Source organism: Aythya fuligula, chromosome 17, assembly GCF_009819795.1.
Source record: "Aythya fuligula isolate bAytFul2 chromosome 17, bAytFul2.pri, whole genome shotgun sequence".
Lineage (NCBI taxonomy): Eukaryota > Metazoa > Chordata > Aves > Anseriformes > Anatidae > Aythya > Aythya fuligula.
This window is the reverse complement of record NC_045575.1, coordinates 11,137,056-11,145,636: the sequence shown is the minus strand read 5'-3', so window position 1 is coordinate 11,145,636 and position 8,581 is coordinate 11,137,056. Positions and strand designations below refer to the sequence as shown.

General features: G+C 40.5%; 1 protein-coding gene across 8 annotated transcripts in view; it reads left to right on the top strand.

Annotated features, from left to right (window-relative positions):
* Window positions 1-1,525: 1,525 nt before the first annotated feature.
* ARVCF (ARVCF delta catenin family member) overlaps window positions 1,526-8,581 on the top strand; it is a 272,311-nt gene continuing 265,255 nt past the window's right edge. For 6 of the 8 annotated variants that reach the window (XM_032199308.1, XM_032199311.1, XM_032199310.1 and 3 more), the window contains exons 1-2: window positions 1,526-1,599; window positions 1,911-1,969. The gene's annotated coding sequence lies outside the window, so the exon portion shown is untranslated. The remainder of the gene's footprint in view (window positions 1,600-1,910; window positions 1,970-8,581) is intronic. The other 2 variants (XM_032199319.1, XM_032199315.1) reach the window with 1 other exon arrangement.

Genomic DNA, 8,581 nt, shown 5'->3' with positions numbered 1-8,581 from the left:
TTGTAGACCCTGCTTAGGGCATGTGAGTATAATTCCTGTTTGTCAAACTAGAAGAGTCTGATCTCAAGTAGGTGGTGATTCTGCGTCCATTTTAAGTACTTTTAGTGAAGATAGTGGTACTATCTGTCAGCACACAATCTCTAGAAAGCATTAAAAATAATAATAAAAAAAAAAAGATGCTTAGTGAAAAGTTCATAGAAATGTCCTAAGTCTGAAGAAATAAAAGAGAAATAGTTCTGACATTTGTCTCAAAACTTTGTGCCATCTTGTAAGTGCTGGAATATATGTGTTACGTGGAACCCATAAACCATAACTTAAATGCTTAAATATCTTTTAATTTGGAGCTCTCAAAAATTATTTGCTTAGGTGGGGACATCAATGACCCAGACAGAGCATTCTACATGTGTAGGTGGTAATGTAAGATCTTTATGGGTAAAATTTGTGGCTTAGTAGCTAAATTGGTAGCTCACATTACTGATCTTGCTACAGAATCATATGATGTACCTGATTTAACTCATACCAACCAAGTAAGATATATTTTAATATAAAAGTGTGAAAAAAATGCACCTGGAAACAAAGCATGCAGGGATATGGATAACTTGGCAAGTACTTTAGAAAATAATGCAGCTCTTACCACATATAAAAGCTTCAGCGGGACCGCTCAGGGTAATACTGTGGTAAATGGGACTAATGCAATCCTTTTAAATCTAAAACAGGGGATATCTCGGGGAGACAGGGGAGCAATGTGCTTTGCCTACAGCTCTGATGAGGGCAATCCTGGAAGGCAGCCCCATCAGCATCCAGTTCGGGCAGAGAGCAAAGACGCTAGAAATAATGAAACGAGGAACATAAAGTAAGGAGGGGGGAGGTGGCAGGGCGTGAGCCGGGGCCTTCAGGGGCACAAGCCGTGCGGTTTATCCCACAGGAGGCCGGGGGCAGTCACCGCGCAGCAGCCGCGGGGCACCGCAGGCGGCCAGCGCGTTCCCTGCCACACGCCCGGCCCCGCTCGGACGGACAGCCCCGCCGGCCAATGGGCTTCGGAGCGGCCAGCCAGGGGGGCGGGTCTGGGCGGGAACGCGCCAATGAGGTTGCGGTTGCTGGGCGCGATCGCGAAGGCGCCGTCCAATCGGAAAATTGGCGGCGCGGGAGGAACCCGCTGCTCCGTGAGGCGGCCGCAGGCGGGCACCGCTGAGGGGAGCGAGCGGCCGCGCTGCTGCCCTCCGCTGGCCGCCGTGTGGTGGTGGCGGCGGGGGGGGGGGGGGGTGCGCACGGAGCCCGTTCCTTCCCTTCCCCCAAGTGTGAATGTTGAAGAACGACTGTGCCCGGCTTTAAAAAAAAAAAAAAAAAAAAAAAAAGAGTTGAGGAGACAGCACCGGTGCGGCCTGAGGGGAGGGCGCGGCCCGCTCCCGCCCGGCCTCCCCTGAGGCTGAGCCCGCGGCCTCGCCCCGGGGATCCCCCTGAGGCGGCGGGGGGGCGGCAGCGGGGGCCCCGTGCGAGGGGAGACCCCCCCCCGGCTGCTGCAGCAACGGTGCCAAGAGCAGTCAGAGCATAAGGCAACGCGGGGAGAGGGTCCCCGAGTCCTCCCCCCCGATACAGACGGTCCTGGGCACCCTTTGTAACCGGGAACGTGGCGGCGGGGGGGGAGAAGCCGCCCGGCGCTGTGGAGGCGGCGGGGGCTGGCGCAGCCCCGCAGCTCCCCGCGGAGGATGCGCGGGGCCGGGAGCCCGCGGGGCTGGGGGGGGGCGGGAGCGGCGGGCGGGGAGCTCCGGGAGACGGCAGCCGGCAGAGGAGGAGGGCGAGGGGCTCGTTGATGTGCTGCCCAGCGGCTGCCGAGTGGTTTATTGAAGAGTTCTTTTTTTTTTTTTTTTTTTTTTTTTTTGGTACACCCGCCTCCCTGTGATACCGCGAAGCCGGCAGAGGCAAGGAAAATAGGCTGAAGACAGAGGAATAGGAGAAGACGGAGGAGATGGTGAGCAAAGCGGGGGGATTGGGGAAATGGGTGAGGTTGCCAGGCTGTTTGCTGTGAGGTTCTCGGAGGGTGTAGTACGTTTGGGATGATTGTACATCACGGTTGCAGAGCGGTCTTCTTTGTTTGCTAAAGATTGCTCTTCAGGGTTTAACAGCCTTCATCAGTTCGTGGTGAGATACGCAAGGAGGAGTTGATGTATGCGAAAAGCTAAAAAATTACATATGCTAACCACACACAGAAGCAACTCCTAAACAAACCAACATTGTGTTAATCCTGCAATATGATGGCCAGTTCTTGTCATGGAGGGAAGTCATTGCTCAGGTTATTTGTGGCATGCATAGGGGATGAGTCTCTTTATAGCAGAGACCAAACAGAACTAACCTATTTCTTCACAAATGTGAAATCCGTTACAAAGTTAAGAGCCAAAGTTAGATTTTTTTTCTTCTTTTCATTTTCTCTGCAGTACTGCTGGGAATGATTAAAATCTAATGGTTTCAAAACTTGCACAACTCTCTCAAATGTTCGGTTCGAGCATACATGTAGCAAAGACTATCTCTCTTTTTTTTTTTTTTTTTTTTTTTAATTGTAGGCACTTGTTTGTGTATATGGAAGGAGGAATTCTTACAACGTATACTTGCCTTTTTACTGTCTACCGTTGTGCTTTAGGCAGGTCACAATACAAAATGTGATTCTTAGCATGTAAAAAAAAAACAACCCTAAGCTGATATTTAAGTCAAGCAAAGACCTGTTTTGATTCTAATATTTTAAACACTAGATACAAGTTTTTGGGGAAATAACAATGTTTTGTACTAATCAGAATGATTTATGGTAAAAATCACAATCCGAAGTGACAGAATATTGACATTGGCTGATAGTATCTTTTTGTGTATGAAGTGTTGCAGTCTGTATTAAGTACATTATCCCTGTAAGCATCCAGAAATTTAAACATATTTTGTTTATAAAATTGCAGAGGACTGCATGGTGCAGTAGTAAGACCTGAAATTTTAGCGGCTTTAGAAATGTTGCAAGGCACTGCAATAGAGAAAACTGCAGCTTCACGTTAAATCTGCTTTGGAAAAAAAATGTTTTGTTGTATTAATCACTGTGTATATGCTGTATTACTTTAAAGTAACTGAAAGGGCTGGATAGTTCAGAGTTCTTACAGGAAAAAAATAAGTTGTGAGCTATGCTTTGCTCTTCATCATGCAAACTATTTGGATAGATCGCTGTTAAATTTATTTTAAGCAACATCTCTAAATGCCTGTCTGAAATATTTAAATTATATGCTCCATTAGGTAAATGGGTTTATCTTTCCATTGGTTGGCTAAAGGAATGTATTAGGAGGGCAAGGTTTAGAAGAACAATACAGTTTGTCTGCATAGTTTCACTGCATAGTTTATCCTCATCTATTGTTCAAAGATGCTTAGAACGTATTTTATTTGACATTGGTGATCTTTACAAAGTTGACTTTGATTTTATTTTCTATGCCATAGTTTCTGTCAATGTTATTCAAACTGAAATTCAATTAATAAAACCATACATTTGACCTGATATTTAGCTAGAATTGATGAAAAATTGCTCCCTTCTTTGATTTTCATCTATTCATTGAAAATCCCTGCAGTGGATTTTAGTCTTAGCAATTCTTGAATATTGGAAGAACTGATAAGAGTTGTAAATAGAGACAAATTCCCATTGTATTGAGTTAGGACAGTGCACTAGAAATGGCAAAATTTCTGCCTTTTTTTGTAGATTTTCTTTAAACTGCAGTTCAGAGAAGATGCCTTGTCTAGATGACCATCTACATGCATATTATAGGTTTATAAAACTAAGCTTCTGTATTTGATTTTATGTAATGCAGCACATCATATCTGCAGCGTTTTTGTGGATTTTGGCTAATGTCTGAATGAATGCACTGTGAGGAAAACCTGTTAGAATTCTTGTGGTACCAGGCTTATAATTTGTTGCTCTTAATATTTTATTATATGAGTACAAGTCATCGACACAAGCATTGTAAACAAATGCTGAAGCAGCTAAGTGTGAGATTACATTTAGCTTCTCCACATTTTCACTAAAGTATAGTGGTATCTTGTCCAATGTGAGTGCATTCTCTTCCTAATAGCTATCAAAGTAATCATCAAAGCTGAAAGGTTAGGTTAAAATTTTCACTTTCTTGCCAGTCTCTAGAGAAGAAAGAGGAAAAAGGCCAACTCCAGTTTACACCAGTATGGACAGGGAAATAATTTATCAGATGTGCTGGATTCAGTAAGGTCATTTGACTTCATATGAGTCACCTAGAACTGCATTTTTTTTTAAATTATTAAAATCCCCGAGTTTTTAGAAAAAGTGTTCTTTCTATGATGCAAAATACTTTCTTTAGAAAAGGGCATAAAGCCATGATAGTGCTAAAACATTAAAATCAGAACTGGGAGATTAATTAAACTGTACTCTTAAATTCCAGATTGTATGCGGTCTACGTGTGTGCTGAAGCAAGAAAGTTAGCTGCATATCTCAATATCTGAAAAAAATGAAATTTTTTGTTCCCTGTTAGTGCTTTTGCTCCTACCCTTGCATTTTATATGCAATCTGAAACAAGCCGTAAAACTAATTTTGGTTCTCTCTGCTGAGGTTCTAGGGGTCTAGATCATCTGCATTAGCTTAGGTCACATTCATTTGAAGTAGAGCGCAAGACAAATAATTTGCCTAATTCCAGTGAATCTAATTCATCTTATGCCTCTTTTTCTACAGTTTTGGAAGAACAGGCTGCTCAGTTAAGTGAGAGCCAATCTTTTGAAAGGCTGGAAGTCAGGCTTCTAGCAGTCACGTTTTCAAGAAGTAGCATTTTTGGTGTATACACATGGCTAATCATTTAATAGTAAGTGGACAGCATCTGTTATTCATCAGTAACTTATATTAAGTACATAAGAAAATAGTCATTTTAGAGTCCTGATTAGACTTACTGACTACCATTGTGTTTCAGAATACTGTGACATTTTGACCTATCAAAACACGTGCCTCTCTGGAACATCAGTAAATCCTGGGAACAAAAAACATATAAGAAATTAATTAGGAATATATGTATGTATGGTATTTTAAAATATTTTAATCTCTTTTAGAGATCACTTCGATTTAGTTGATGAAGCTCATATCTAGTCACTGCTCATTCCTTCAAAGAACACAATTGAATACATCTTCTAACAATAGGTGTCATTAATGGGAGCATACCTCTACTGAAGCAAATGCCCTCTTTGTGAAAATAGTGAATCTTAACTAAGCAAGGGACCATTATACCCCTGGCTTTATTTAATTTATTTTATCCAATTCTGTACAAATTGATACTGTTTTTATACCTTCCTATTTTATTGTAGAATTGTAGTTTTGTCATCCAATCTACATAAAAGTCACTGATGGCAAATAAAAGCCATCTAAAGTTGGCTTTAAGAGGCTCACCACAATGAAGTCAAAGCGATTTGCTTAATCATATCTTTCAAAATCGGGACTTATGAGGAGTTAACCTGGGAAACCAAAGTCAGTGTTTTCAATCTGTGTTTTCTCAAGTGCAGATTTCTCGTACAATCTAGAAAATGCTTATTAGGAATAGTATACTGGGGAATGAACCTGTGAGCCTGAACATGTGCAGTTCTCCATCTCCCTGAATACTTCTTTGAAGGATCTCTTGGTCTGGTAGTACAAATCTTAATCCTCTGTAATCAGCTGATATTAATTACAACAAGCAAAGTTGAGTAATTGCGTATATTTAGAAAGACTAAAGTTGTTGTATTTAGATCACAGATTGCAGTCCAAGTAGCCCAAGAAAGTAATTTTCTTCCAACATTTGTTTAATCGCTGTTGAGAGAGGTTTGTTGTCATCTAGATGCTGATAGATGAGTCCTCACATTTGTTGCAGTCTTGGAGATCTCAAAACTGTGTTGATGTGTGAAAGAAACGATTTCCAGCATAAGAAATGGTTCTGCCATTTTAAAGACAAAGCAAAGCACACTTGAGAAACCTGAAGAGATTGTATTTCCCTTTCCAAATTGATGTGATGAAAAGTAAATCTCTCATCTTAAATATTTAGCACTCTTTAAGACACTAGTTCACTTCCAAAAATAAATAAAACTGCATTTAGGATGTAACATAATAGTATAGAAAAAATGGAACCATGAACTAGAGCTGTTGCTACAGTGATATGAAAGCTGTGGAGAAATCAGTATTGGAATGGATTGGAGATAATTACATCATATTGGGTTAGCAAAATGTTTTTCGAAAGGAAAATACTGTTCTGCCTGTATAGAACATCCTTACTACTTCGTGATTGTACTGTGTTTTGTAAAATTTCATGGAAATCATTAATCATGAACAGTAATGGCAGAAATCTTGTCATCAGTGATGACAGTCTTTGGTTATAGCAGACTGGTTTGAGTCTTGGTGTCTGTAACAAGAAGCTAACTCTGGTCACGCTACTGGTGGCAGTATAACAAGATACTAAGATCCACCAGAAACGCATGGGGTGGATTGTGTTACTGTTCTTCACTTCCAGTTTGTATTGCCCTGGGAAGACCTTTCTGTGTTTCTGAGTATGTGCAGTATGCTTTATCTCTACAGGTAGGATGGCATTTTTTGGACAGTTTGCAGTCTTCGTTCTGTGAGGTCCTTGACTGCAGTGTCAAAATCTTCTGTGCATGCTTCAGTTGATGTTGTTTCTAGTTAAGGTTTTCCTGCATCTCAGTGGACTTGGATTTTGTTTCAGAAGCTGCAACAGGATTTCCATGAGCTACAGTGTGGATGTATGCCAGTGCACCACTGATCTATTAGTTTACGATTTGTAGGTCAGGGAGAAATTGAGATTTTGCTATCTAAGCAGTATCGTCTCTTTGCTGCTTCGGTGCTTACATGACATCTCAAGTTTGCTGAAGATTAAAAGGACGCTGTCAAGGTATCTTTGACAATTTTATTTTTATTATTTATTTTGTTTGCCTTCTTATTGCTATCATAAGCTATTGGAAGCTTGAAGTCTAGTGCCTTGCCAACAGGCTTTTGTCCTCCAGAACAATTACTGTTTAGCTATTTACGGTTTATTTAAGAGTTGTGAAGCATTTATTGTCATTTCAAATACATTACTGAAGAGTTACAGCTTAAACATTGCAAGTGAGAGGGGAAAAAGTAAGTAAATCAGTTTAGGGACAGTCCTGCCAGTGTGTACTTACCCAAAGTAATTTTTTTTTCCTTATTTTCTTCAAGATTTATTAATTTGGTTGTATTAGGCGTTAGTGCTTCTTTTGCATAGGCACTCTTGAGAATGGACTTCTCAGGGGCTTGATGTTAAGACTCCCATTCTCAGTTGGGTATATTTTGAGTTATCTAATGCAGCAGTCCTTCTAAGGATTCATACAGGAACAGTTGACATTGACTTCCTTTGAGGTGCAGAGCAGTAGCTTAATTTTAAGTACTGTCCAGAGAAATCAGGACCTGGGTTTTGTATCACATCTGCCTCTTTGCTTTTATGATAGCAGAAATTAAAAACAGAACAAAAAAAAAGTTTAGGAATATTCACTTTTTTGTTTGGTATAGAAAAACGCTGTCTTAACTTGTTGCTGTAACAAAGTCTTAATTGATCTACGTTTGTTGTAATGCGAAGTTAGTGAAACTAGAGCTACCGTTTGGGGGTTGGACCCGATGATCCCTCGAGGTCGCTTCCAACCCCTACAATTCTGTGATTGCTGGAAATTTAATTGCCTGTTTTTCATCTGCTCTGGTGGTGTAATTTCTATCTGAGAGTTGGAACCATAAACAGTATAGTTCTTCCATGGGACCTCCTTGTTACAGTAAACGCTGCATATTTAATTTGTGTAGTGACAAAATGCTAAGTTACTCCCTTTCAGGTCAGTGACAGAAGAGACCACATAGACTTTCACTGGATTATTCCTATGGCTAAGAGACTGTATTGCAATGCTCTCTCCTCAACAATGTCCACGTCAGCTGGATTGACTGCTTGAGAGCTGAATGAATGTAGTGATATTGGGTAAACCTATTTTTGCAGATTTTAAATTAAAAAGTAATAATCATTTGACAGTATGTGGAGTCGCAAAGGTTACAGAGATTCCCCAGAGCACAGTGGATTGCAGAATGACTTCAAATATATTTCATAAAGTGTGGACTGTCTTTGGGGAGGAGAGTCTGAGATGTGCCACTTCTGTCTGCAAATGACAACTGTATAGAGACAGACTTCTCTAGAAGTTGATTCAATAAACTGAGTCTGAATCAAGTGTTATAATTGGCAACTTGAAGGAGAGTTTCTCTCCCTTTCTTCTGAGTAACAAATATGGATTCTATATGGAGATTAGCATCCTAACTTAAACGCACATGTCTGGTGCTGAAAGTGAGGTGGCATGAATGTTTTTCTTGGCATGTACACATCAAAACTTTCAACGACTATTACATCATGGGTATTACTCATTGATGGGTTGACTATGGGATTTTTTTTAATTTTAATTTTAATTTTTATTTTAGACAATTGTTCATACATCTTACCTATGAGGTTAATTGTATGAGATTGAAGGGAAAATATTAGTTTGTCCATTTTGTGCAGCTGTCAGAACTGTGTAAGAATTCTGT